Below are 23302 nucleotides of genomic sequence, written 5' to 3' on the forward strand. Positions count from 1 at the left end.
TGGAACAAATGTAGACCTGAAGTTCTGAACTCCAGGGTAATTTGGAGGGCCTAGAATATCACAAACGTTCCTTGAAATAGCTCTTGAGATTCTCAGAGGTTGGTAGATTCTATTTGATTTTGTAATGTTATTATGTTTAACCCAAACAATTACTGTTACGGTTGTAGATTTCAAAGAGTGTGCTTCAGGACAGTTTGGACGTCCTAGAACATCCCAGGACATAGCAAAGCAAGTGAAATAGTGTTTTCGTTAAAAGAGTAATTCTGTATTATCAAGCCTGAACATCATTTATGTTCACAAACAGCATTTTACGCTTCGTATGTACTAATAGTTCAATGGATGTTCTAGGTTGTCAATTAAGTCATAAAGGCATATATTTCATATTTTTCTCTGATAAAAGAGTATATTTGGGACAACTTTGCCGAAGACAGTATATACATTTGTTCATTGGTTCTTTTTTTACAGCCTTTTTTGTACTGCGGTCATATATGCATGCATGCAAGAACTATTTCGACGTATATCTGACAAGGATTCCGGAGAATTCTTGGCGAAATTTTCAATGATTTTTTCCTGATTAAGCCCATTGGAAAGTTTGGTAAAATACTCATTTAAAGTGAAATTATTGGAGGTAGGGGACTTCGGGGAAAAATGGACACATCAAGCAAATGCTTGTTTTAAAGTGAAGATGAATCGAAGCCAAACTTCAAATTTTCAGGAGCACGGTTCTGGAGAACCGAACACCCATTTGAGCTGAAAACTTAATGGATTGGTCACCACCAGCTAGTGATCAATCGATTAAGTTTTCAGACTGAACAGACGTTCGGTTCTCCAGATTCGTGCACTTGAAAATTTGAGTTTTGACTTCGATTCATCTTCACCTTAAGACCATACAATGATTTTTTTTTCAAATTATGTCCAGCTAGTTTTAAAGGTTTATGTTAGTACGATGTGCTACATTCATTCATGGTGATAAAAATAATATCACATGCCAGAAAAGTAAGATTGAAAATTAGGTCCAAAACAAAGGTATCAAAAAGGTATCGGGCAAAATGAACACTTGCATAAAATCTAATGATTTCAAAACATTTAATGTCTGTAAGTCGTTCCAATGTGTAAAAGAGCTCTCCCTCTATCATAAGAGCTAAAAAGAACTTTTTGGGTTCGTTATTTTGCTCAAAAATTAGATTCTCCTGCCACCTTGCTTATATACCAATTTGAAGCAGAGAAAAACTTGAAGTTAATTTTCAAAGGACAGTTGAAGCAAAACATAAACTTTTTCACCGTCAAACATTTCAAATGCAATACAGATTTCATGCAGTGTATGAACTTTCGATGAAGTATGCATATTCTCAGAGATTGAGGGGGTGTTCATTTCGCCACAGGTGTTCCTTATGCCCCTAATCCCCATACTAATGAAAATCTTCCAAATCTTTCAAGGTGCTTGCCAAGGAAATTTTCTATCATCATTTGTTAATATTTTTGACAAATTGCTTGCGTATTTTTTTTTAAATTGATTGCAAACTACACTAGTACTTGCTTTGCATGATGTTCTCGACTTTGACAAGATCCTTTTGGAAAGTTTTTTTGTAGGTCAGAAGATTAGAAATTTTATGAACTTCGTCAAGGTATGACAGCTAAATTCTCACTTCAAGTGTGGTGCATAACCTACGTGATTTTTAGTATGCCTTCCAAGTTTAAGGTGAGTGTACCAGTTTTAGTCATAGTGAGAAATTTGAATAGATATGTGTGGTTTAGGACTGAAATGAAAAGTATATTTCGTTATATCAGTATTAGAAATTATTTAAACCTTGAAAGTGCATGGGCCTCCCTTAGCCGAGTGGTTAGAGTCCGCGGCTACAAAGCAAAGCCATGCTGAAGGTGTCTGAGTTCGATTCCCGGTCGGTCCAGGATCTTTTCGTAATGGAAATTTCCTTGACTGGCAACTTTGGTAAGGGAAGCTCTCAGTTAATAACATTGAACACTATGCTGAGAAGCAGGCTTTGTCCCAGTGAGGACGTAATGCTAAGAAGAAGAAGAAAAAGAAGAAGCTTCTTTGTAACTCATTCGAAAAAAAAATCCCAAGCCACAAACGATCGTTGCATAAAAAAAAGACAGAAAATATATTTTTCCTGATTGAATCCCAACCCAAGCCACCATAATACTCACCGATACAGCTCCATGAGGGATACCGAGTGGAACGACCGTTCTCAACCGTTGCGCCTCGGCCACGCACGCTTTCAGGTACGGCAACGAGTCCACATCATTCAAGCACGGTTCGCCCCGAAGCTGACTGGCCATCTCCTGCCTGAGCCGCTCCTGGGCGTCTTTGTTCAAGGCCAGAAACAGAATCAACCAGCGAAGCGTCGTAAAGGTGGTGTCCACACCTGCCCCGAACAAATCCGCCAGCAGATGCCGAAGCTGGACGTCGCTACAGAAGGCCAGCTCCGGACGGGCACCGGTTTCCCTTCGACGGGTTTCCTGCAGGAAATTCGACAGGATGCAATCGTCGTGCCGGCCTGGGTCACTGACCTCGCTGCCTCCTCCTTCCATTCGGCTGCGCTGCTTTTCGATGATCGAGTCGTAAATTTTATGGGTTTTTGCTTTACCATTTAATAAAAAATTCAATTATCCTTTTGCTCGAAGGCAGATGTCTGGGGTTGGCACACATGCATGCAGGAAGAAACACAAAAGGTAGAAACATTAATCTTTTTAACGATCCATCCCCGACGGGTTAGGGGTGGCTTGCGGGTCGTTCCTTTTAAAGGGTATGCGATAGTTCGAATTATTCCGTCAAATGGCTTTCGGAAGGATTCAATAGATGGAGCTTGGAAGCAGCTTACCACCTTCAATATGTAAGATTGAGAATTTTAAAAATATAGTCTGTAACGGCGTCGGCCACGTCATCGGGAAAGGTTTGTTCTGCTTCTTATGTCTGTTTTTTCTATTCTCCTGTGTTTTGTCTCTGTTCTGTCTTTTCTGTCCGTTTCGTCTGTTTGCTCTGTCTGTTTTGTCTGTTCTGTTTGTTCTGTCCATTCTGTCTGCTCTGTCTGTTCTGTCAATTCTGTTGGTGCTGTCTATTCTCTCTTCGATTCTACTTGTTCTGTCTGTTCTGTTTACTATTGAAACGACATGAAAAAACGCATATCGCACACCCTTACAACTGTTCATACCTTAAAAACGGTAAAAAATTAACCGCCATCGAAACTCCGATATGCTTGACGCCTTCCTCCTGGAGATGCTGAAGATATCGCCACGTTGCATCATCCCGCTCGTACTGCAGCCCAAAGACGATGTCATTCATCAGATTTCCTAGAATGTGATGCAGCAACGGTGCAGGATCGAAGGCAAACACTTTCTCCGATTCCCTCCTCAAATCCTGCAGCCGAAGGTCACAACAAAAAGAGATCAAAAGCCATTTTTCTCGGAAATAGACCTAAGGAATTCGACAAACAAAACTCGAGGGTCAGCGTCATTGGCTGCACTGGGCTTCTGCGTTCTGCCGTTGATGCCCTCGAGGAGGAGGAGAATTCTAACATCCAAAAATTTCAGTACCTCTAAAAGTTCATTCACACCGATTAAGATGCGGGCTTCGAGCGTTGCACGCGTTGGACCGAATTTTCGTCATGCCCATCGTGCGCAGCCATTCGGTCGAAAGACGCCGCTGATCCCGCCATAGATTGCCTTCTGCGCAGATGAATTCCTGGAAGAATAAAGAAAGAACGGATAACCGACAAGCCATAGCCATCTTCATTTTCATTCGATTTCATTCCTTTTTTCCCAGAACTAGTGCAGTTTTGGCCTCGAAAGGTGCAACGATCACTCTCTCGCATTCCTGACGCTTGCTCGACGGTTTGTTCCAGGAATTGACTCCAACAGCCATCATCCTTGTGGTTCTGCTTCTTGATGAAAACGAAAAAAGCACCGGAAATAGCGCACATAATTGGCCCCCTTTTCGGGATCAAGAATGCGCTGACTGCACTAACCTTGAAACTTGAGATGATTCACCTCCATATTCTCTATGGCGTTTTCCGGTTCATTCGGAAATTTGGTGGCTCACTCACTGCGTTGCCGCCAAAAAATTTTGAACCCGATGTCACAATGTATGAAATTTTGAACCAAAATCTAAGATTGAGATTGGATTTGGATTTGGATTGATTTTGCGTCATTGGATACATGGATGGATTTTGGATGACTTTGGATTGGATCTGGATTGGATTGGATCTGGATTTGGATCTGGTTTGGATTGGGATTTTGGATGGATTTGGATGGATGGATTGGAGATTGGCATTGATTTGGATGATTTGGATTGGATTTGGACTCGGATTGGCTTGGATCCTTGAATTCGGATTTGGATCGGATTTTTGCATGATTTGGATCTGGATTTGGATGGTATTGGAACTTCTGGCCATTGGATTCGGATCGTTGGACTCGATTTCGGATTGGTGATCATTGGGACTTGCGATTGGACTTGAGAGTTGGATCTGGAATTTGGCTATTGGATTCTGGATTGGATATATATTGTGGACTTTTGGATTGGTTTTGGTGATTGGACTTATGGGATTGGGATTTGGATTGCGATTGGATTGGATTTGGATTGGATTTGGATTGGATTTGATTGGATTTGGATTGGATTTTGGATTGGTTTGCGATTGGAACTTGGATGATTCTGGATTGGATTTGGTTCGAAGTTCGATTCCGAATTTCCGGATTCGATATTCGATTCGATTCGATAACTCTGCATTTCTGACGTCAGTATTCGATTTCGATTCGATTTCGATTCGATTTCGATTCGATTTTTCGATTCGATTTCGATTCGATTTCGATTCGATTTCGATTCGATTTCGATTCGATTTCGATTCGATTTTCGATTCGATTTCGATTCGATTTCGATTCGATTTCGATTCGATTTCGATTCGATTTCGATTCGATTTCGATTCGATTTCGATTCGATTTCGATTCGATTTCGATTCGATTTCGATTCGATTTCGATTCGATTTCGATTCGATTTCGATTCGATTTCGATTCGATTTCGATTCGATTTCGATTCGATTTCGATTCGATTTCGATTCGATTTCGATTCGATTTCGATTCGATTTCGATTCGATTTCGATTCGATTTCGATTCGATTTCGATTCGATTTCGATTCGATTTCGATTCGATTTCGATTCGATTTCGATTCGATTTCGATTCGATTCGATTCGATTTCGATTCGATTTCGATTCGATTTCGATTCGATTTCGATTCGATTTCGATTCGATTTCGATTCGATTTCGATTCGATTTCGATTCGATTTCGATTCGATTTCGATTCGATTTCGATTCGATTTCGATTCGATTTCGATTCGATTCGATTCGATTTCGATTCGATTTCGATTCGATTCGATTTCGATTTCGATTTCGATTCGATTTCGATTCGATTTCGATTCGATTTCGATTCGATTTCGATTATTTCGATTCGATTTCGATTCGATTTCGATTCGATTCGATTCGATTTCGATTCGATTTCGATTCGATTTCGATTCGATTTCGATTCGATTTCGATTCGATTTCGATTCGATTTCGATTCGATTTCGATTCGATTCGATTTCGATTTCGATTCGATTTCGATTCGATTTCGATTTCGATTCGATTCGATTCGATTTCGATTCGATTGATTCGATTTCGATTCGATTTCGATTCGATTTCGATTCGATTTCGATTCGATTTCGATTCGATTTCGATTCGATTTCGATTCGATTTCGATTCGATTTCGATTCGATTTCGATTCGATTTCGATTCGATTTCGATTCGATTTCGATTCGATTTCGATTCGATTTCGATTCGATTTCGATTCGATTTCGATTCGATTCGATTTCGATTCGATTTCGATTCGATTTCGATTCGATTTCGATTCGATTTCGATTCGATTTCGATTCGATTTCGATTCGATTTCGATTCGATTTCGATTCGATTTCGATTCGATTCGATTCGATTTCGATTCGATTTCGATTCGATTTCGATTCGATTTCGATTCGATTTCGATTCGATTTCGATTCGATTTCGATTCGATTTCGATTCGATTTCGATTCGATCGAATCGAATCGAAATCGAATCGAAATCGAATCGAAATCGAATCGAAATCGAATCGAAATCGAATCGAAATCGAATCGAAATCGAATCGAAATCGAATCGAAATCGAATCGAAATCGAATCGAAATCGAATCGAAATCGAATCGAAATCGAATCGAAATCGAATCGAAATCGAATCGAAATCGAATCGAAATCGAATCGAAATCGAATCGAAATCGAATCGAAATCGAATCGAAATCGAATCGAATCGAATCGAAATCGAATCGAAATCGAATCGAAATCGAATCGAAATCGAATCGAAATCGAATCGAAATCGAATCGAAATCGAATCGAAATCGAATCGAAATCGAATCGAAATCGAATCGAAATCGAATCGAAATCGAATCGAAATCGAATCGAAATCGAATCGAAATCGAATCGAAATCGAATCGAAATCGAATCGAAATCGAATCGAAATCGAATCGAAATCGAATCGAAATCGAATCGAAATCGAATCGAAATCGAATCGAAATCGAATCGAAATCGAATCGAAATCGAATCGAAATCGAATCGAAATCAATCGAAATCGAATCGAAATCGAAATCGAATCGAAATTGAATCGAAATCGAATCGAAATCGAATCGAAATCGAATCGAAATCGAATCGAAATCGAATCGAAATCAAATCGAAATCGAATCGAAATCGAATCGAAATCGAATCGAAATCGAATCGAAATCGAATCGAAATCGAATCGAAATCGAATCGAAATCGAATCGAAATCGAATCGAAATCGAATCGAAATCGAATCGAAATCGAATCGAAATCGAATCGAAATCGAATCGAAATCGAATCGAAATCGAATCGAAATCGAATCGAAATCGAATCGAAATCGAATCGAAATCGAATCGAAATCGAATCGAAATCGAATCGAAATCGAATCGAAATCGAATCGAATCGAATCGAAATCGAATCGAAATCGAATCGAAATCGAATCGAAATCGAATCGAAATCGAATCGAAATCGAATCGAAATCGAATCGAAATCGAATCGAAATCGAATCGAAATCGAATCGAAATCGAATCGAAATCGAATCGAAATCGAATCGAAATCGAATCGAAATCGAATCGAAATCGAATCGAAATCGAATCGAAATCGAATCGAAATCGAATCGAAATCGAATCGAAATCGAATCGAAATCGAATCGAAATCGAATCGAAATCGAATCGAAATCGAATCGAAATCGAATCGAAATCGAATCGAAATCGAATCGAAATCGAATCGAAATCGAATCGAAATCGAATCGAAATCGAATCGAAATCGAATCAAAATCGAATCGAAATCGAATCGAAATCGAATCGAAATCGAATCGAAATCGAAATCGAATCGAAATCGAATCGAAATCGAATCGAAATCGAATCGAAATCGAATCCGAAATCGAATCGAAATCGAATCGAAATCGAATCGAAATCGAATCGAAATCGAATCGAAATCGAATCGAAATCGAATCGAAATCGAATCGAAATCGAATCGAAATCGAATCGAAATCGAATCGAAATCGAATCGAAATCGAATCGAAATCGAATCGAAATCGAATCGAAATCGAATCGAAATCGAAATCGAATCGAAATCGAATCGAATCGAATCGAATCGAATCGAATCGAAATCGATCGAAATCGAATCGAAATCGAATCGAAATCGAATCGAAATCGAATCGAAATCGAATCAAAATGAATCGAAATCGAATCGAATCGAATCGAAATCGAATCGAAATCGAATCGAATCGAATCGAAAAATCGAAATCGAATCGAATTCGAATCGAAATCGAATCGAAATCGAATCGAAATCGAATCGAAAAATCGAATCGAAATCGAATCGAAATCGAATCGAAATCGAATCGAAATCGAAATCGAATCGAAATCGAATCGAAATCGAATCGAAATCGAAATCGAATCGAAATCGAATCGAAATCGAATCGAAATCGAATCGAAATCGAATCGAATCGAATCGAAATCGAATCGAAAATCGAATCGAAATCGAATCGAAATCGAATCGAAATCGAATCGAAATCGAATCGAATCGAATCGAAATCGAATCGAAATCGAATCCGAATCGAATCGAAATCGAATCGAAATCGAATCGAATCGAATCGAAATCGATCGAAATCGAATCGAATCGAATCGAATCGAATCGAAATCGAATCGAAATCGAATCGAATCGAATCGAAATCGAATCGACAATCGAATCGAAATCGAATCGAAATCGAATCGAAATCGAATCGAAATCGAATCGAAATCGAATCGAAATCGAATCGAAATCGAATCGAAATCGAATCGAAATCGAATCGAAATCGAATCGAAATCGAATCGAAATCGAATCGAAATCGAATCGAATCGAATCGAAATCGAATCGAAATCGAATACGAAATCGAATCGAAATCGAATCGAAATCGAATCGAAATCGAATCGAAATCGAATCGAATCGAATCGAAATCGAAATCGAATCGAAATCGAATCGAAATCGAATCGAAATCGAATCGAAATCGAATCGAAATCGAATCGAAATCGAATCGAAATCGAATCGAAACGAATCGAAATCGAATCGAAATCGAATCGAAATCGAATCGAAATCGAATCGAAATCGAATCGAAATCGAATCGAAATCGAATCGAAATCGAATCGAAATCGAATCGAAATCGAATCGAAATCGAATCGAAATCGAATCGAAATCGAATCGAAATCGAATCGAAATCGAATCGAAATCGAATCGAAATCGAATCGAAATCGAATCGAAATCGAATCGAAATCGAATCGAAATCGAATCGAAATCGAATCGAAATCGAATCGAAATCGAATCGAAATCGAATCGAAATCGAATCGAAATCGAATCGAAATCGAAATCGAATCGAAATCGAATCGAAATCGAATCGAAATCGAATCGAAATCGAATCGAAATCGAATCGAAATCGAATCGAAATCGAATCGAAATCGAATCGAAATCGAATCGAAATCGAAATCGAAATCGAATCGAAATCGAATCGAAATCGAATCGAAATCGAATCGAAATCGAATCGAAATCGAATCGAAATCGAATCGAATCGAATCGAAATCGAATCGAAATCGAATCGAAATCGAATCGAAATCGAATCGAAATCGAATCGAAATCGAATCGAAATCGAATCGGAAATCGAATCGAAATCGAATCGAAATCGAATCGAAATCGAATCGAAATCGAATCGAAATCGAATCGAAATCGAATCGAAATCGAATCGAAATCGAATCGAAATCGAATCGAAATCGAATCGAAATCGATCGGAAATCGAATCGAAATCGAATCGAAATCGAATCGAAATCGAATCGAAATCGAATCGAAATCGAATCGAAATCGAATCGAAAATCGAATCGAAATCGAATCGAAATCGAATCGAAATCGAATCGAAAATCGAATCGAAATCGAATCGAAATCGAATCGAATCGAATCGAATCGAATCGAAATCGAATCGAAATCGAATCGAAATCGAATCGAAATCGAATCGAAATCGAATCGAAATCGAATCGAAATCGAATCGAAATCGAATCGAAATCGAATCGAAATCGAATCGAAATCGAATCGAAATCGAATCGAAATCGAATCGAAATCGATCGAATCGAATCGAAATCGAATCGAAATCGAATCGAATCGAATCGAAATCGAATCGAAATCGAATCGAAATCGAATCGAAATCGAATCGAAATCGAATCGAAATCGAATCGAAATCGAATCGAAATCGAATCGAATCGAATCGAAATCGAAATCGAAATCGAATCGAATCGAATCGAATCGAAATCGAAATCGAATCGAATCGAATCGAAATCGAATCGAAATCGAATCGAAATCGAATCGAAATCGAATCGAAATCGAATCGAAAATCGAATCGAAATCGAATCGAATCGAATCGAAATCGAATCGAAATCGAATCGAAATCGAATCGAAATCGATCGAAATCGAATCGAAATCGAATCGAAATCGAATCGAAATCGAATCGAAATCGAATCGAAATCGAATTCGAAATCGAATCGAAATCGAATCGAAAATCGAATCGAAATCATCGAAATCGAATCGAAATCGAATCGAAATCGAATCGAAATCGAACGAATCGAACGAAATCGAATCGAAATCGAATCGAAATCGAATCGAAATCGAATCGAAATTCGAATCGAATCGAATCGAAATCGAATCGAATCGAATCGAAATCGAATCGAAATCGAATCGAAATCGAATCGAAATCGAATCGATCGAATCGAATCGAATCGAATCGAAATCGAATCGAATCGAAATCGAATCGAATCGAATTCGAAATCGAATCGAAATCGAATCGAAAATCGAATCCGAAATCGAATCGAAAATCGAATCGAAATCGAATCGAAATCGAATCGAAATCGAATCGAAATCGAATCGGAATCGATCGAAATCGATTCGAAATCGAATCGAAATCGAATCGAATCGAATCGAAATCGAATCGAAATCGAAATCGAATCGAATCGAAATCGAATCGAAATCGAATCGAAATCGAATCGAAATCGAATCGAAATCGAATCGAAATCGAATCGAAATCGAATCGAATCGAATCGAAATCGAATCGAAATCGAATCGAAATCGAATCGAAATCGAATCGAAATCGAATCGAAATCGAATCGAAATCGAATCGAAATCGAATCGAAATCGAATCGAAATCGAATCGAAATCGAATCGAAATCGAATCGAAATCGAATCGAAATCGAATCGAAATCGAATCGAAATCGAATCGAAATCGAATCGAAATCGAATCGAAATCGAATCGAAATCGAATCGAAATCGAATCGAAATCGAATCGAAATCGAATCGAATCGAATCGAAATCGAATCGAAATCGAATCGAAATCGAATCGAAATCGAATCGAAATCGAATCGAAATCGAATCGAAATCGAATCGAAATCGAATCGAAATCGAATCGAAATCGAAATCGAATCGAAATCGAATCGAATCGAATCGAAATCGAATCGAAATCGAATCGAAATCGAATCGAAATCGAATCGAAATCGAATCGAAATCGATCGAAATCGAATCGAAATCGAATCGAAATCGAATCGAAATCGAATCGAAATCGAATCGAAATCGAATCGAAATCGAATCGAAATCGAATCGAAATCGAATCGAAATCGAATCGAAATCGAATCGAAATCGAATCGAAATCGAATCGAAATCGAATCGAAATCGAATCGAAATCGAATCGAAATCGAATCGAAATCGAATCGAAATCGAATCGAATCGAATCGAAATCGAATCGAAAATCGAATCGAAATCGAATCGAAATCGAATCGAAATCGAATCGAAATCGAATCGAAATCGAATCGAAAATCGAATCGAAATCGAATCGAAATCGAATCGAAATCGAATCGAAATCGAATCGAAATCGAATCGAATCGAATCGAAATCGAATCGAAATCGAATCGAAATCGAATCGAAATCGAATCGAAATCGAATCGAAATCGAATCGAAATCGAATCGAAATCGAATCGAAATCGAAATCGAAATCGAATCGAAATCGAAATCGAATCGAATCGAATCGAAATCGAATCGAAATCGAATCGAAATCGAATCGAAATCGAATCGAAATCGAATCGAAATCGAATCGAAATCGAATCGAAATCGAATCGAAATCGAATCGAAATCGAATCGAAATCGAATCGAATCGAATCGAAATCGAATCGAAATCGAATCGAAATCGAATCGAAATCGAATCGAATCAATCGAAATCGAAATCGAATCGAAATCGAATCGAAATCGAATCGAAATCGAATCGAAATCGAATCGAAATCGAATCGAAATCGAATCGAAATCGAATCGAAATCGAATCGAAATCGAATCGAAATCGAATCGAAATCGAATCGAAATCGAATCGAAATCGAATCGAAAATCGAAATCGAATCGAAATCGAATCGAAATCGAATCGAATCGAATCGAAATCGAATCGAAATCGAATCGAAATCGATCGAATCGAAATCGAATCGAAATCGAATCGAAATCGAATCGAAATCGAATCGAAATCGAATCGAAATCGAATCGAAATCGAATCGATCGAATCGAAATCGAATCGAAATCGAATCGAAATCGAATCGAAATCGAATCGAAATCGAATCGAAATCGATCGAAATCGAATCGAATCGAATCGAAATCGAATCGAAATCGAATCGAAATCGAATCGAAATCGAATCGAAATCGAATCGAATCGAAATCGATTTTATTTGTTCTTGGACACCCCTATAATTCACATGGCTGCAGGTAATTTTGACGAACTCCTTTTCCGGGGATCCTACGGTGTCCACATGTCCGTTTCCCTCGCCCTCTTGCCGACTAAATTCAGCTGTCTACGCCACACGCATACAACATTCAAACCTGGCCCGTTAGACTCTTTCATCAGCCAATCGACCGAAACACACAGCATGAGTGGACGACGACATAATTATTTCGCCAGAGAACCTACTGCTGGAACTGTTGTTCTGGGTCCGTCAAATACCCGCACCTTTGGTTGATCCGCAAACGGGAAGGGGCCTTCAACGAGAAATGAACATTATCCATGGCCAGGAAAACAATGGCATCCTACCAACAGAACAGAGGGATTCTTCCGACCCTTTCGATTTGGTAATGATGCCTAACAGTGTGATTGCATATTTATTCTCTTATCTCGGTATGGCTGCTCGGAACTGCTCGGAATGTCAATGCAGATGCCTTAGAGATGAACCGGACGAACCAGAAATTAGTCCGATGGCAATCATAGATTCTCATGTGATTGCCACCGCAAAGCCTCTCGTTCTGTGACTGGGAAGTGCCATTTTTGGCACGGGGGTGAAACGGGTATTTGTGAGAAATAGTTGGAATCCATCTGTTCGACAGGTAATGCAGTGGTGATGAAAAGAGCCATCGGAAAAATGATGAAAATACTCGAACCACTTTGAGTTATGATCATTTCTATTCTGTCTACCGGTTTGATATACTGCCGTCATCTCAGGCACAAACTATTTCCGGTGCGGAGTCGATAAGTCATATAGAGGCGACCTTATTTTGACGAGTCTCGTTTCTCGTGCGCGTGCAAGCAGAGACCAATGGCAGAATCGAACATGTCTATTAAGTTTCGCTTTTATACGTATAGGTGCCCAGAGGTTCTCAATCTATTTTATTATATTTTTTCATATTTTTTCAGATTTCCGCCATCGCTAGGGGCTTTCATATTTTCGATTTTCTTAGTAATAGTATGTAATCATTTCTTGTAAATAGGGCCCCTAAGAATTTCCGAAAATGTTCTCTTGATTGAGAATGCTTTCGAAATCCTGAGTAACTTGATTTTCTATTGGACAAGAGAGTCCTAAATCAAAATTGTGCGTGCTTTTAAACTACATAGCAAGTTTTTGAGATATTTTGCATCTAGTTAGTTTCACATTCTAGGGTTTCACAAAAAAAATCTTCCGTTGGAATGGCTTTACGAATTATTCCATGAGCGATGTTTGGCATTCAGGTCACCAATGACAAAAAAATGGACTTATTGCGTATCAATCAGTTTGAAGCAAACAGATGTTCCGTGGACGGATAGCTACAGATGGCATGTTCCAGTGTTGTGGACTCTGCATATATCACACTGCTTCCGTAAACTTACTCCACCGTAAAAGTTGTGTGAAATTCTTCTGTGCCCAGTTTGAAGTCGTGGGAGCACTCGTTGGTCCCTATTGTTTGGAAGGTCCTTTCATTTCCGGTGATTTTCCCTGTGAAATATGTTCTGTCTTGCCCACGCAGCCACATTTTGATATCTGCCCCTGGAATACTCCGCGTTAATGGCCTTTTACTACGACCACGATTTGCTAGGCGGTTTGCCTCTTCATTTTCTGAGAGCCCTTTATGGCCTGGGATCCATATGAAAGTTATGTGATCCCCTTGTCCTGCTACTATTTTCTGTGTTGCTTGAATCCATGGATGTGGATTCGCTGTTGCTTGGAGAGCTGATAGTGCACTGGCCGAATCTGTGACAATCAGCAGTGGACCTTCACAAATTGTGAATCACAATGACGGGAATCAGCTTGGAAGATAACAGCAGCTTTCACCGAGTAAACAGAACAGAACTTAGAAAGACCATGTACTTCTTCGTAGGAGCTGGAGTAGATCTCGATTCCAATATACGTGCTGTTTAATCCAGGCTCCTTCGATCCATCTGTGTTTCGAATTTCTATAAATGGGTATTTAATTCTTATTGCTGTGTGCGTTTGAAATGCAAATATCAAATGCGGGAACACCAAATGCGGTAAGATTTTCAACAAGAAAGGCGAAGTCAAAATTTGATTTTCTTTGCTAGGTTGGCGGTGATATGCATCATGGTTGCTAAGTATCCTTTGGTTACTTTGTGTTACCGCATTTGAGCTCAGTTAGACTGGATTTGCACGTCAAACGCAAACAGCAATACCCATTCCTTGAAAAGCGCTCGAGCTTTAGAGAGTATTCATGCTTATCAGGATTACGCTATTACCGATCCTTGAGGCACTCCTTGTTTCCTCGCTGACCAATTTGGATGAGTGTGATGATTGCCGATTATGACCGTGAAATTCGGTTGGGTAAGATGGTTTTACGAAGTTCAGCAGATTACCGGATATGTCCTATTGGGCTAATTGTTCCAATATATTTGCTGCCCAAGCCCTGTTGTATGCTTTTGCTAGGTCGAGCGAAGCCATCTCAATGTGTTCCTCCTTTTCCAGGGCATCGTTAAGAGCTTGTCCAAATGAGGAAAAATAGTTTCCAGTGCTATATCCGGCTTGAAAGACGTGCTGGCGTTTATCTAGTAATGAGTTGTCTTCAAGGTATTCCATCAGTCGGCGGTTAACCAACCTTTGCATTATTTTCGCCAAACAGCTTGTCACAGGATATTGGTCGATAGTGCTCCACATCGTGTGCAGATTTCTTCATTTTTTGTAAGGGAACAACAAGACTACCAAAGTAACCACAAGCATTATACCATTGCATTAATTTGGTCGAAAGTCAACATTTTTTGCATTAATAATGTTATCATGCATTTATTCAATAACTGTCAAGCAATGATGCATTTGATTAACATTGTAAATGCTTTGTAGCATTATTTTAATATAGCATTATGCTAAGCGTTTAGAGTGAATATACGGTTATGCTATCATACAAGATTACATAGCCTCATTAAACGCACTCGAATCTGTAATAAATAAGTAAGACGGTCGAGCACGTTCGCACTCGCTCATTAAGTTTTGTGGGATATGGAAGAATAATGAAATGACTTTCTTTCATCTCGAACCCCCATTTCATGATCTAAGAATATATATATTCATTCAGAATTGTTGTATTTCATCTATGAGACTCTTTTATTCATAAGGAGCGAGAGGAAATGTTGATCAATTTCTCTCCACTTAAATCTTCTTAATGCTCTAGGGCTTTGTATTGTATGTAACCCACAGTTATAACGAATAGAAAAGGGGCCCAGATAGCCGTAGCGGTAAACGCGCAGCTATTCAGCACGACCAAGCTGAGGGTCGTGGGTTCGAATCCCACCGGTCGAGGATCTTTTCGGGTTGGAAATTTTCTCGACTTCCCAGGGCAACGAGTATCTTCGTAACTGCCACACGATATACGCATGCAAAAATGGTCATTGGCATAGTAAGCTCTCAGTTAATAACTGTGGAAGTGCTCATAAGAACACTAAGCTGAGAAGCAGGCTTTGTCCCAGTGGGGACGTAACGCCAGAAAGAAGAAGAAGAAGAACGAATAGAAAAAATACTCTTAAATACTCTTAAATAACAGAACTTTTCCTCTACGAGAAAGAATGGTGATCAAATTGTTTCTATTGATGTTTCATTTAGTGAGGAAAGTAAATCAATCGCCGAAGAGAATCCTTTCTATTCGTTATAACTGGGCGAATAGTAATGTTAACACACACAGTGGCTTCGTTTATAAGGAACTTTTATCCTACCTTATTACATCAGCAGCTTTAGCACAGGACACCAACGCGCCAGGCATCCAGCACACCATCATCCTAGTTGTGGCTTCGAATCCTGATTCCAACAAAAAAAAAATCATTAAGCTGGTAAAGAAAACCATTGAAAGGTAGTCAATGGATTCATTGTTTTGTTTATTTTTAACGCAAGCCCTAAACATACATTATTTTAAGCTAATATACATCATGAACCCTAAATATACAAACAAAAATGCTTTAGTAGAGCTTGTGCATTAAAACTGCTTTACCAAGTATTGCATTAATTTGGTTGTTGTGGGGCCCTTTCCCACTTTAATTATGCTTTATAAAGCTCTTAAAGGCTATGTCACTTTAAAACAAAATCTGATAGCACACTACAGAGCAAACATAAAGCATTCATATATAGCTTCGTGGTTACTTGGGTAGTCCTCTTGCTGGATGGAAGTGTGCCAGATGTCCATTCTCTGTTGAACCCTTCCAAAAGGGCAACCTTTCCTTCGGCGGGATGTCTCGGGAGCGGTGTTGTTTGTGCTGATCCAGATCGGGGTGTGATCACTACCAGCTGAATACTTATCGGATTCCCACATAAGGCGGTTCACAATTGTGGAGGATACCAAGGAAATATCGATAGTTGTTTCCAGTTGTTCCCGGATAAAGGTCGATGAACCATCATTGAGGACGTGGAGAGTAATTGTTCGACATTTCCCCGAATGTCGTTTTTACGAATGAACCACTTCCCCGAAAACTTTTTTCCCGAATGTACCATTTCCCCGAAAAATATCGTAATGTTCACCGTGCTAGTTGGTGTAAGATTAAATGAAAATTTGTTACATTTGTTATAAAATCCATGTGTTTTAAGTAACTGATGTTCAAATGAAGTGCCGCGTGCATTTAACTTAAAACAACTTAAAAATCGTTCCTGTGATAGCCTGACATGAAAATGCAAGCTCATGATATGAAATTTCATTGCAAGTGGAATGTTTGGCATATAGCTGTTTGGCTTATGGACGAATGGACGTTTGGCTGAGTTTTGCCTTCTCGAATTGTGGGCCATTCTTTAAATTTATACTGTTGCAATAGTTATTGGTATTTAGCTGAAAATATTATATTTATAATATAACAATGTTTCGTAAAGATACTATTTTCAAGCGTTCTTATGCCGTTTGTCCATTGAGTAAAACGATTTTTTTTCATAATATTTAGCGTGACATAAAGGACTGTAACTACATTAAGCCCATAGAGCTTTAGTACGGTACGCTTATGATAGCATCTATTATATTGTGCTCTACATAATTGAACTTCGAGTTTTCTCTCTAGATACTTTTAAAATACGCAACACCATGTTTCTTTTTTTTAAAACTTGTGCAGTGTTGTGGAAAACTCAATTTCTCGTAAAACAACGAGTTTCATGAGTTTTTGACGGGATTTGCGACTGAATCATTTTTTACGGTTTGATTTTGCATCAAAATCTCAACACTGATTTTCTGACAACAAAAATCAATTTTCAACATAAATGTCTGTTTTGATGGGCTTCGTGGCCGTTTGGTTAGTGTCGTCAGGCATTTAATCGCATCGTGCCATGGGGTGCGGGTTCGATTCCCGCTTCAGCCATTGAAATTTTTCATCAGGAATGTTTCATGGCTGTGCCACTGGAGCATGCTTGTCCGTTGTCTAGTGTTAAGTTACAGCTTGTGCAGCTAAATGGCTGAAGACGGTGTCCGTGTCTTTAAAAACAATTTTGCCAAAAATGACCTAAAAATATAAATATAAAAATGCCTACTCAATGAAAAATCTTTTTCAAGAGTAGTTTGAAAGCTTTGAAAATGTTAGATCGAAACATTAGAATCTGTAATATTTGCATTTACAATAAAATATTAAAGGAAGAGTCATTTAAAGGATGACCAGAACGAAATCTGGTTGAAATTTCAGTAGCTCTGTTAATTTTTATTGCTATATTTATCTGTGAAGAACAGCCTTCAAATAAAAGAAGGGAAAATTCCTGTTGATGTTAGTAGCAGCTAAAACAGAAAAAAATTAACACAGCAAAGCTTTGAAGAACTGTCTACTGCTGAAAGAAGGAAAGTCTAGCTTTGAAATTATCAACTATTTTAAGTAAACGATTATTAGAGCAGTAAAATAAGGAATATCTTTGATGAAACACAAACCACTAACGTGGAAGTAATGATCGAATAATAGCCTCAAAACGATGCTGAACTGTCAGATGCGTCTCAACTAAACTTATCGACTCAATTTTTCTTTTAAATTGCTTATGTAGTGAATATCAAGATGTCCCTTTTGGGTCATCGTTACGTCTTCGAATTCTGCAAACTTTATTTCATAATTTTGTTGTTGGCCGTTCAGTCATGTCATCTAGATGAATTATGTCCAGACAAACGACATTAAGCATCAGATTTTTTCACCTCTTGGATAATCTTTTAGACTCCACCTTTTACATTTTATACATTTTTATTGCAATTCTTAGCATAATAGAGCTGTCCTCGGGGCCCAGATAGCCGTAGCGGTAAACGCGCAGCTATTCAGCAAGATCAAACTGAGGATCGTGGGTTCGAATCCCACCGGTCGAGGATCTTTTCGGGTTGGAAATTTTCTCGACTTCCCAGGGCATAGAGTATCTTCGTACCTGCCACACGATATACGCCGCATGCAAAAATGCTCATTGGCATAGTAAGCTCTCAGTTAATAACTGTGGAAGTGCTCATAAGAACACTAAGCTGAGAAGCAGGCTCTGTCCAGTAGGGACGTAACGCCAGAAAGAAGAAGCTGTCCTCGATTTCCAATTCAAATATCTCGTCTGCCGTTTTCCGATTCAAATCATATTTAAGAGAATCATTATCTAACTTACTGAATTCAGTCTATTACGCTGATAATTAAAAAAAATGGAAAGTGTTTGGAAAAAGTAAACGGGGAAACAGTGCATTCGGGGAAATGGTTTTCGGGAGAAAATTCTTCGAAATGGTTTTCGGGGAAATGTCTGCCCGTTCCCATCAGCTAGTAACCGGATCCGCAACTGATTCGATAGCTTTCGTTAGTCTGTTCTTCAAATCTGGTTGCCTGCCATTCGGTAGGTAGTGGTAGACTATCGTTACTGGGAAAGGCCAGTAAGCGCGAACGGCAATCATCGGTAGGCCGAAGCCAATCAATATGGGTTCATGAGGTATCTCGATTGAAACCCCTATGGTCACTGAATGGTATATGTTTTGGTCGTATTTAGATGCCCAGGTGTACTTCTTCCTCAGAGTCATGTTCATTCTATTAGTGCATGTTGTATGAGGTTCTTGGAGTGCGATAACAAGAGGTTTATGATTATACACCAACCTTTCTAGTTCCGACAAGTTTTTGACAAACCCATTGATGTTCCATTGTAGGATCAGCGGTGTGATTCTACTGTGAAGATCAGTTCTATTCGATGATAAAGAGGTAATAGAACTATTAGGCGTAGCCATTGATGTCATATAAAGTGGGCATACAGTCTATGATCGATGAGGACCCGTTTTTGATTCCCAATCCGTACAGGTTGTGTGTTTCGCTTTCGTGGTTATGGAATCCAAAGTTGGGATGGGATTTACCAACTGGGAGGAGATACCTAGGGTGCCCAAAGGTGCTCCTTTTGTTTGCTCGTGAGGGTGATCTCGAGTTTATTTGTCTTGTTTAATATTTTTCGTTTTCATTGGGGTTTGCATCATATCCCTCGTCGTCCTTAGAAGTATAGGATAACCATCCCTGTCTGCCCCTCTTCCGACAACCGCTTGGCGTCAAGGGAGATCCCCCAGTTTCAGTGTGGTCCTTAACTTCCGGTCTGTCCCAGACTATCCGAGGAAGTATTTAGTCATTCTCGACTATACACATGTTGCCAAAAATGATGAGGAAGGTGAAACTCGTAAGAACCGCTAATCAAGTAAAGAAGGGTGCATATCAGATGACCAGTAAGTTCACCCTCCTAAAATTTATAAAGGTATGACAAATATGAGCGCCAAACACTTTTCGGGGAAATGGGCTATTCGGAGAACCGGCATTCGGGGAACTGGCATTCGGGGAACTGGCATTCGGGAAAACGACATTCGGGGAGAAGTAGCACAACCGATTTGGAGGTATGGTGAGCAGTTGAAGTTCTTGTTGATCGTAGAATGATTTTTGGGTTGATGTGGTTTGGGCTCTGATTTGGTGATTCCGAATCAAAGTCGGTAGAAATTTCAAGTTCGATTGATTTTTAATTATTTTGCGTCAGAGGGCTGTTTTTGCTTGGTGGATCATTTGCCATGAAAACTGGTAATTTAGAGGCTTGTACTGATGTTGCCGGCAAGGCGAGTGTGCCTGCGGACATAACCAGTGGTTATTAACCACCTTAAGAATGTTGTAAAGCTGATTAATGAGAGCTTCGATTTGTTTTGATTGGGTTGCTATAATGGCTTGTTATTCCTCTATTTTCAATCTATTCACTGGTGGCGGAGTGTTACGCGCGGCAAGTGCAGTGCGAAGCTCGGTAATTTCATTATCCTTCCTTTTAACTACGTCAGTTAATTGATCAGCTTTCCTTGTGAGTTCCGCAAAGGCATCGTTATTAGTAATAACTTATTACCTACTTCTACAGCTAAGGCATAAGATCTGGTGCCATGATTTCCCTGAACTGCAGCACAAGCTGCCGGATATGATAGTCCTTGGTCAATCTTAACTAATCGTGTTTTCCATTTTGTACGGACAGGAACGGCTACAGATGGCATGTTCATTATCAGTAGGTTTCGTTACAGCATGTCTTGTCCTTGGGAATTGGGTGATTCTCTGAACACTTCCCACATGTACTTGTTTTGCTTTTACAGCGTAGCTTGGTATAACCAAAGCACGAGCAATTGGAACAACGCATAGGACTAGGATAGTGCAGCATAGTTCAGCACCGACTGTACCCAAAAACGATGTGGTCCGATCGATTAGTGCTCGGACAGGTCAGAATGATCGAGGGGGTATTCTCCCTTCCATTTCCGGCTCGACGAGTTATCCTCCGTACATCTCTAACACCTTGCTCTGTTAATTCCTTCAGGAGCTCCGATTCGGTAATATCAATTACGTCGCGACTGCTCACTACGTACACTCTGATAATAATCAAAACTAAATACTTTAAATCCCTCACTAAATCTCTATTCGCCTGGTTGACCCCAGGTCTGGTATAGGTTACGACAAAACAGACCTAGTATAACTTGATGATAAACGTACATTAGTATTTACTGCTAATGAATACTAAAAAGCATACAAATTTCATCGTTTTATTCTTTCTATTAAAGCCTGTCCACGATAAATTTCGGACACCCAAATAATGGCAGCAAAAAAAAGTTACTCATAATTCAACAAAAACAATTGTTTATTTCAGAATAAAAGAGTTATATCTACAAAATAAACAGTTGACAAGGATGTTAATCCTTCTTTCTGTAAAATTCTCGAACTTTTTTTTTGCTGCCATTATTTGGGTGTCCGAAATTTAACGTGGACAGGCTTTATAGAAAGGTCAAAAAATAAATATATGCCACATTATTTTTATTTATCAACAATTATCAAAACCATACAACAATTTTACAAGTTTCAACCAGAATCAGAAAAGGATTTTCATATCTCCCGACTGCACTAATTTGACTATAAATCCTTATGAAATTGAACATCGATAATCTTAATTTACATCGCCGTTGAAGGGGCTGTTATAGTTTTTTCCTTCAGCTGCCGTAGTCAGGGTACTCGCAGATCCTAAGGAATCGTTGTCTGATGCTGCTGGCCATAATACAAACTTGTACTGATACAGTTGTGGGTAATCCATCACGGCCACTGCTTCCTCCGACGAAATGAGTTAATGAGTGGCTTATGCTTGCAACGCATGCCTACAAACAAGATCAAATATATAGAATACAAGCTCATTGTATGGTTAATACTCTGTTCTACTTACAGAAACACAATTCCGGTTGTTTCAAGGCACAGTCCGGTCTAGTGGGATACCAAGCCCAGTTTGTTCGGCGGCCAGAATACGCTACTGCGATGTTCCCAAATAATGCGGCGTTCGTTTCATATGTTGGTTCCGGATCAAATTTTTCGCTAGTTCCATGTCACAGTCCACTTCCCTGTTCCATGTCATTGGAATACTTGGAGCAGGTTCCTGGAGTTCTACCTTATTAGAAAGCGGTAACATTCATGATTGCTGTTTTCTCCTGATATTTCTGAAAACAAGTCTGTTTTTGTTTACTTTGAAAAGATGAGATCTATAAATGCATTTCTTACCGTAAAAAAAACGTCTCTACACTATTTTTTGCCTTTAAATGCTGAAGATTTCAACACCGAGTTCGGCTTTCAGAGTTTTTACCAGTGAAAAACAAACAGTTGCAATGGCGGCAGAATTTTGTTTCAAGGGTTTTACACACGGAAAAATAATTTCGCACAAATCTGCATTAGATTAACTTTATATTTTACGAAAGTATATATCTTATACTAACCCTCGTGTAGAAGTCAAGAATGACAAAAAAGACTTTATTTTAATCAATTATTGTTTTGTAATACTTTTGAGTGTACCACGTTGAGTTTAGTGTCAGATGCTCAGTGATCAGAGCTGGGAAAAGTTCTGAGATTCTCACTACAGTAGCCAAGCAAAGCAAATCACAGTCAGCGAAGCCAGTGAAACTCACGCCTATCGCTGCTGAAGGCAAAATACCTTGAAAGTAGCAAAACACCCGTTGCTAAGGGCAACCCAATTTTACTGTAGAAAAAGGTTCTACTTCCCGCTGCATTTCCCGCATTATCAGCCGGTGGTGACACCACGGATTTAGAAAATTCACGTACCCAAAATAGGCTACTTGATGAGATTCGCTTTCTGTAACTACCGTGTGAGGAATGCCACGTGATTTTCGCGAAATTCAAGCCTGCTACTATTACCATTCCCAGCCCTGACAGAGATCTTCACCGATGTGCCGTCAATAAGTTGCGTCATGATGAGTAGACGGTTGCATGAGGCACCTTCAAGGCATAAGTGGCCTGGTTTGTTTCCGGAAAAGCGCCTTCGATACACCTTCAAACATAGCACTTCATCGATTTGCGGACAACGAACGGTATATTCGGGAGGAGTCGAACAACACCTGAGATCCTCAATAAAGAAACTCTCCATGATTTTTTTTGGCATCTATGAACGGATGAAGCGTTGCTGCTGTATACGATTCGTCAATTTGATCGGGATATGCTCCATCTGGAGGGCCATCTCCAAATGACGAAGGAGGTG

At 39.3% G+C, this 23302-nt stretch overlaps 1 long non-coding RNA gene and 1 pseudogene across 1 annotated transcript; both read right to left on the reverse strand.

The window, feature by feature from the left end:
* Positions 1 to 1751: 1751 nt before the first annotated feature.
* Positions 1752 to 4021, reverse strand: LOC5565587 (annotated as a pseudogene).
* A 17547-nt stretch (positions 4022 to 21568) lies between these two features.
* Positions 21569 to 22280, reverse strand: LOC110674689. Its single transcript, XR_002499100.1, has 2 exons — positions 21986 to 22280; positions 21569 to 21920 (listed from the first exon to the last, which is right to left on the reverse strand). It is a non-coding gene; the product is annotated as an uncharacterized LOC110674689 (long non-coding RNA).
* Between the last annotated feature and the right edge of the window lie 1022 nt (positions 22281 to 23302).

The sequence above is a fragment of the Aedes aegypti genome, chromosome 1 (assembly GCF_002204515.2).
Source record: "Aedes aegypti strain LVP_AGWG chromosome 1, AaegL5.0 Primary Assembly, whole genome shotgun sequence".
NCBI lineage: Eukaryota > Metazoa > Arthropoda > Insecta > Diptera > Culicidae > Aedes > Aedes aegypti.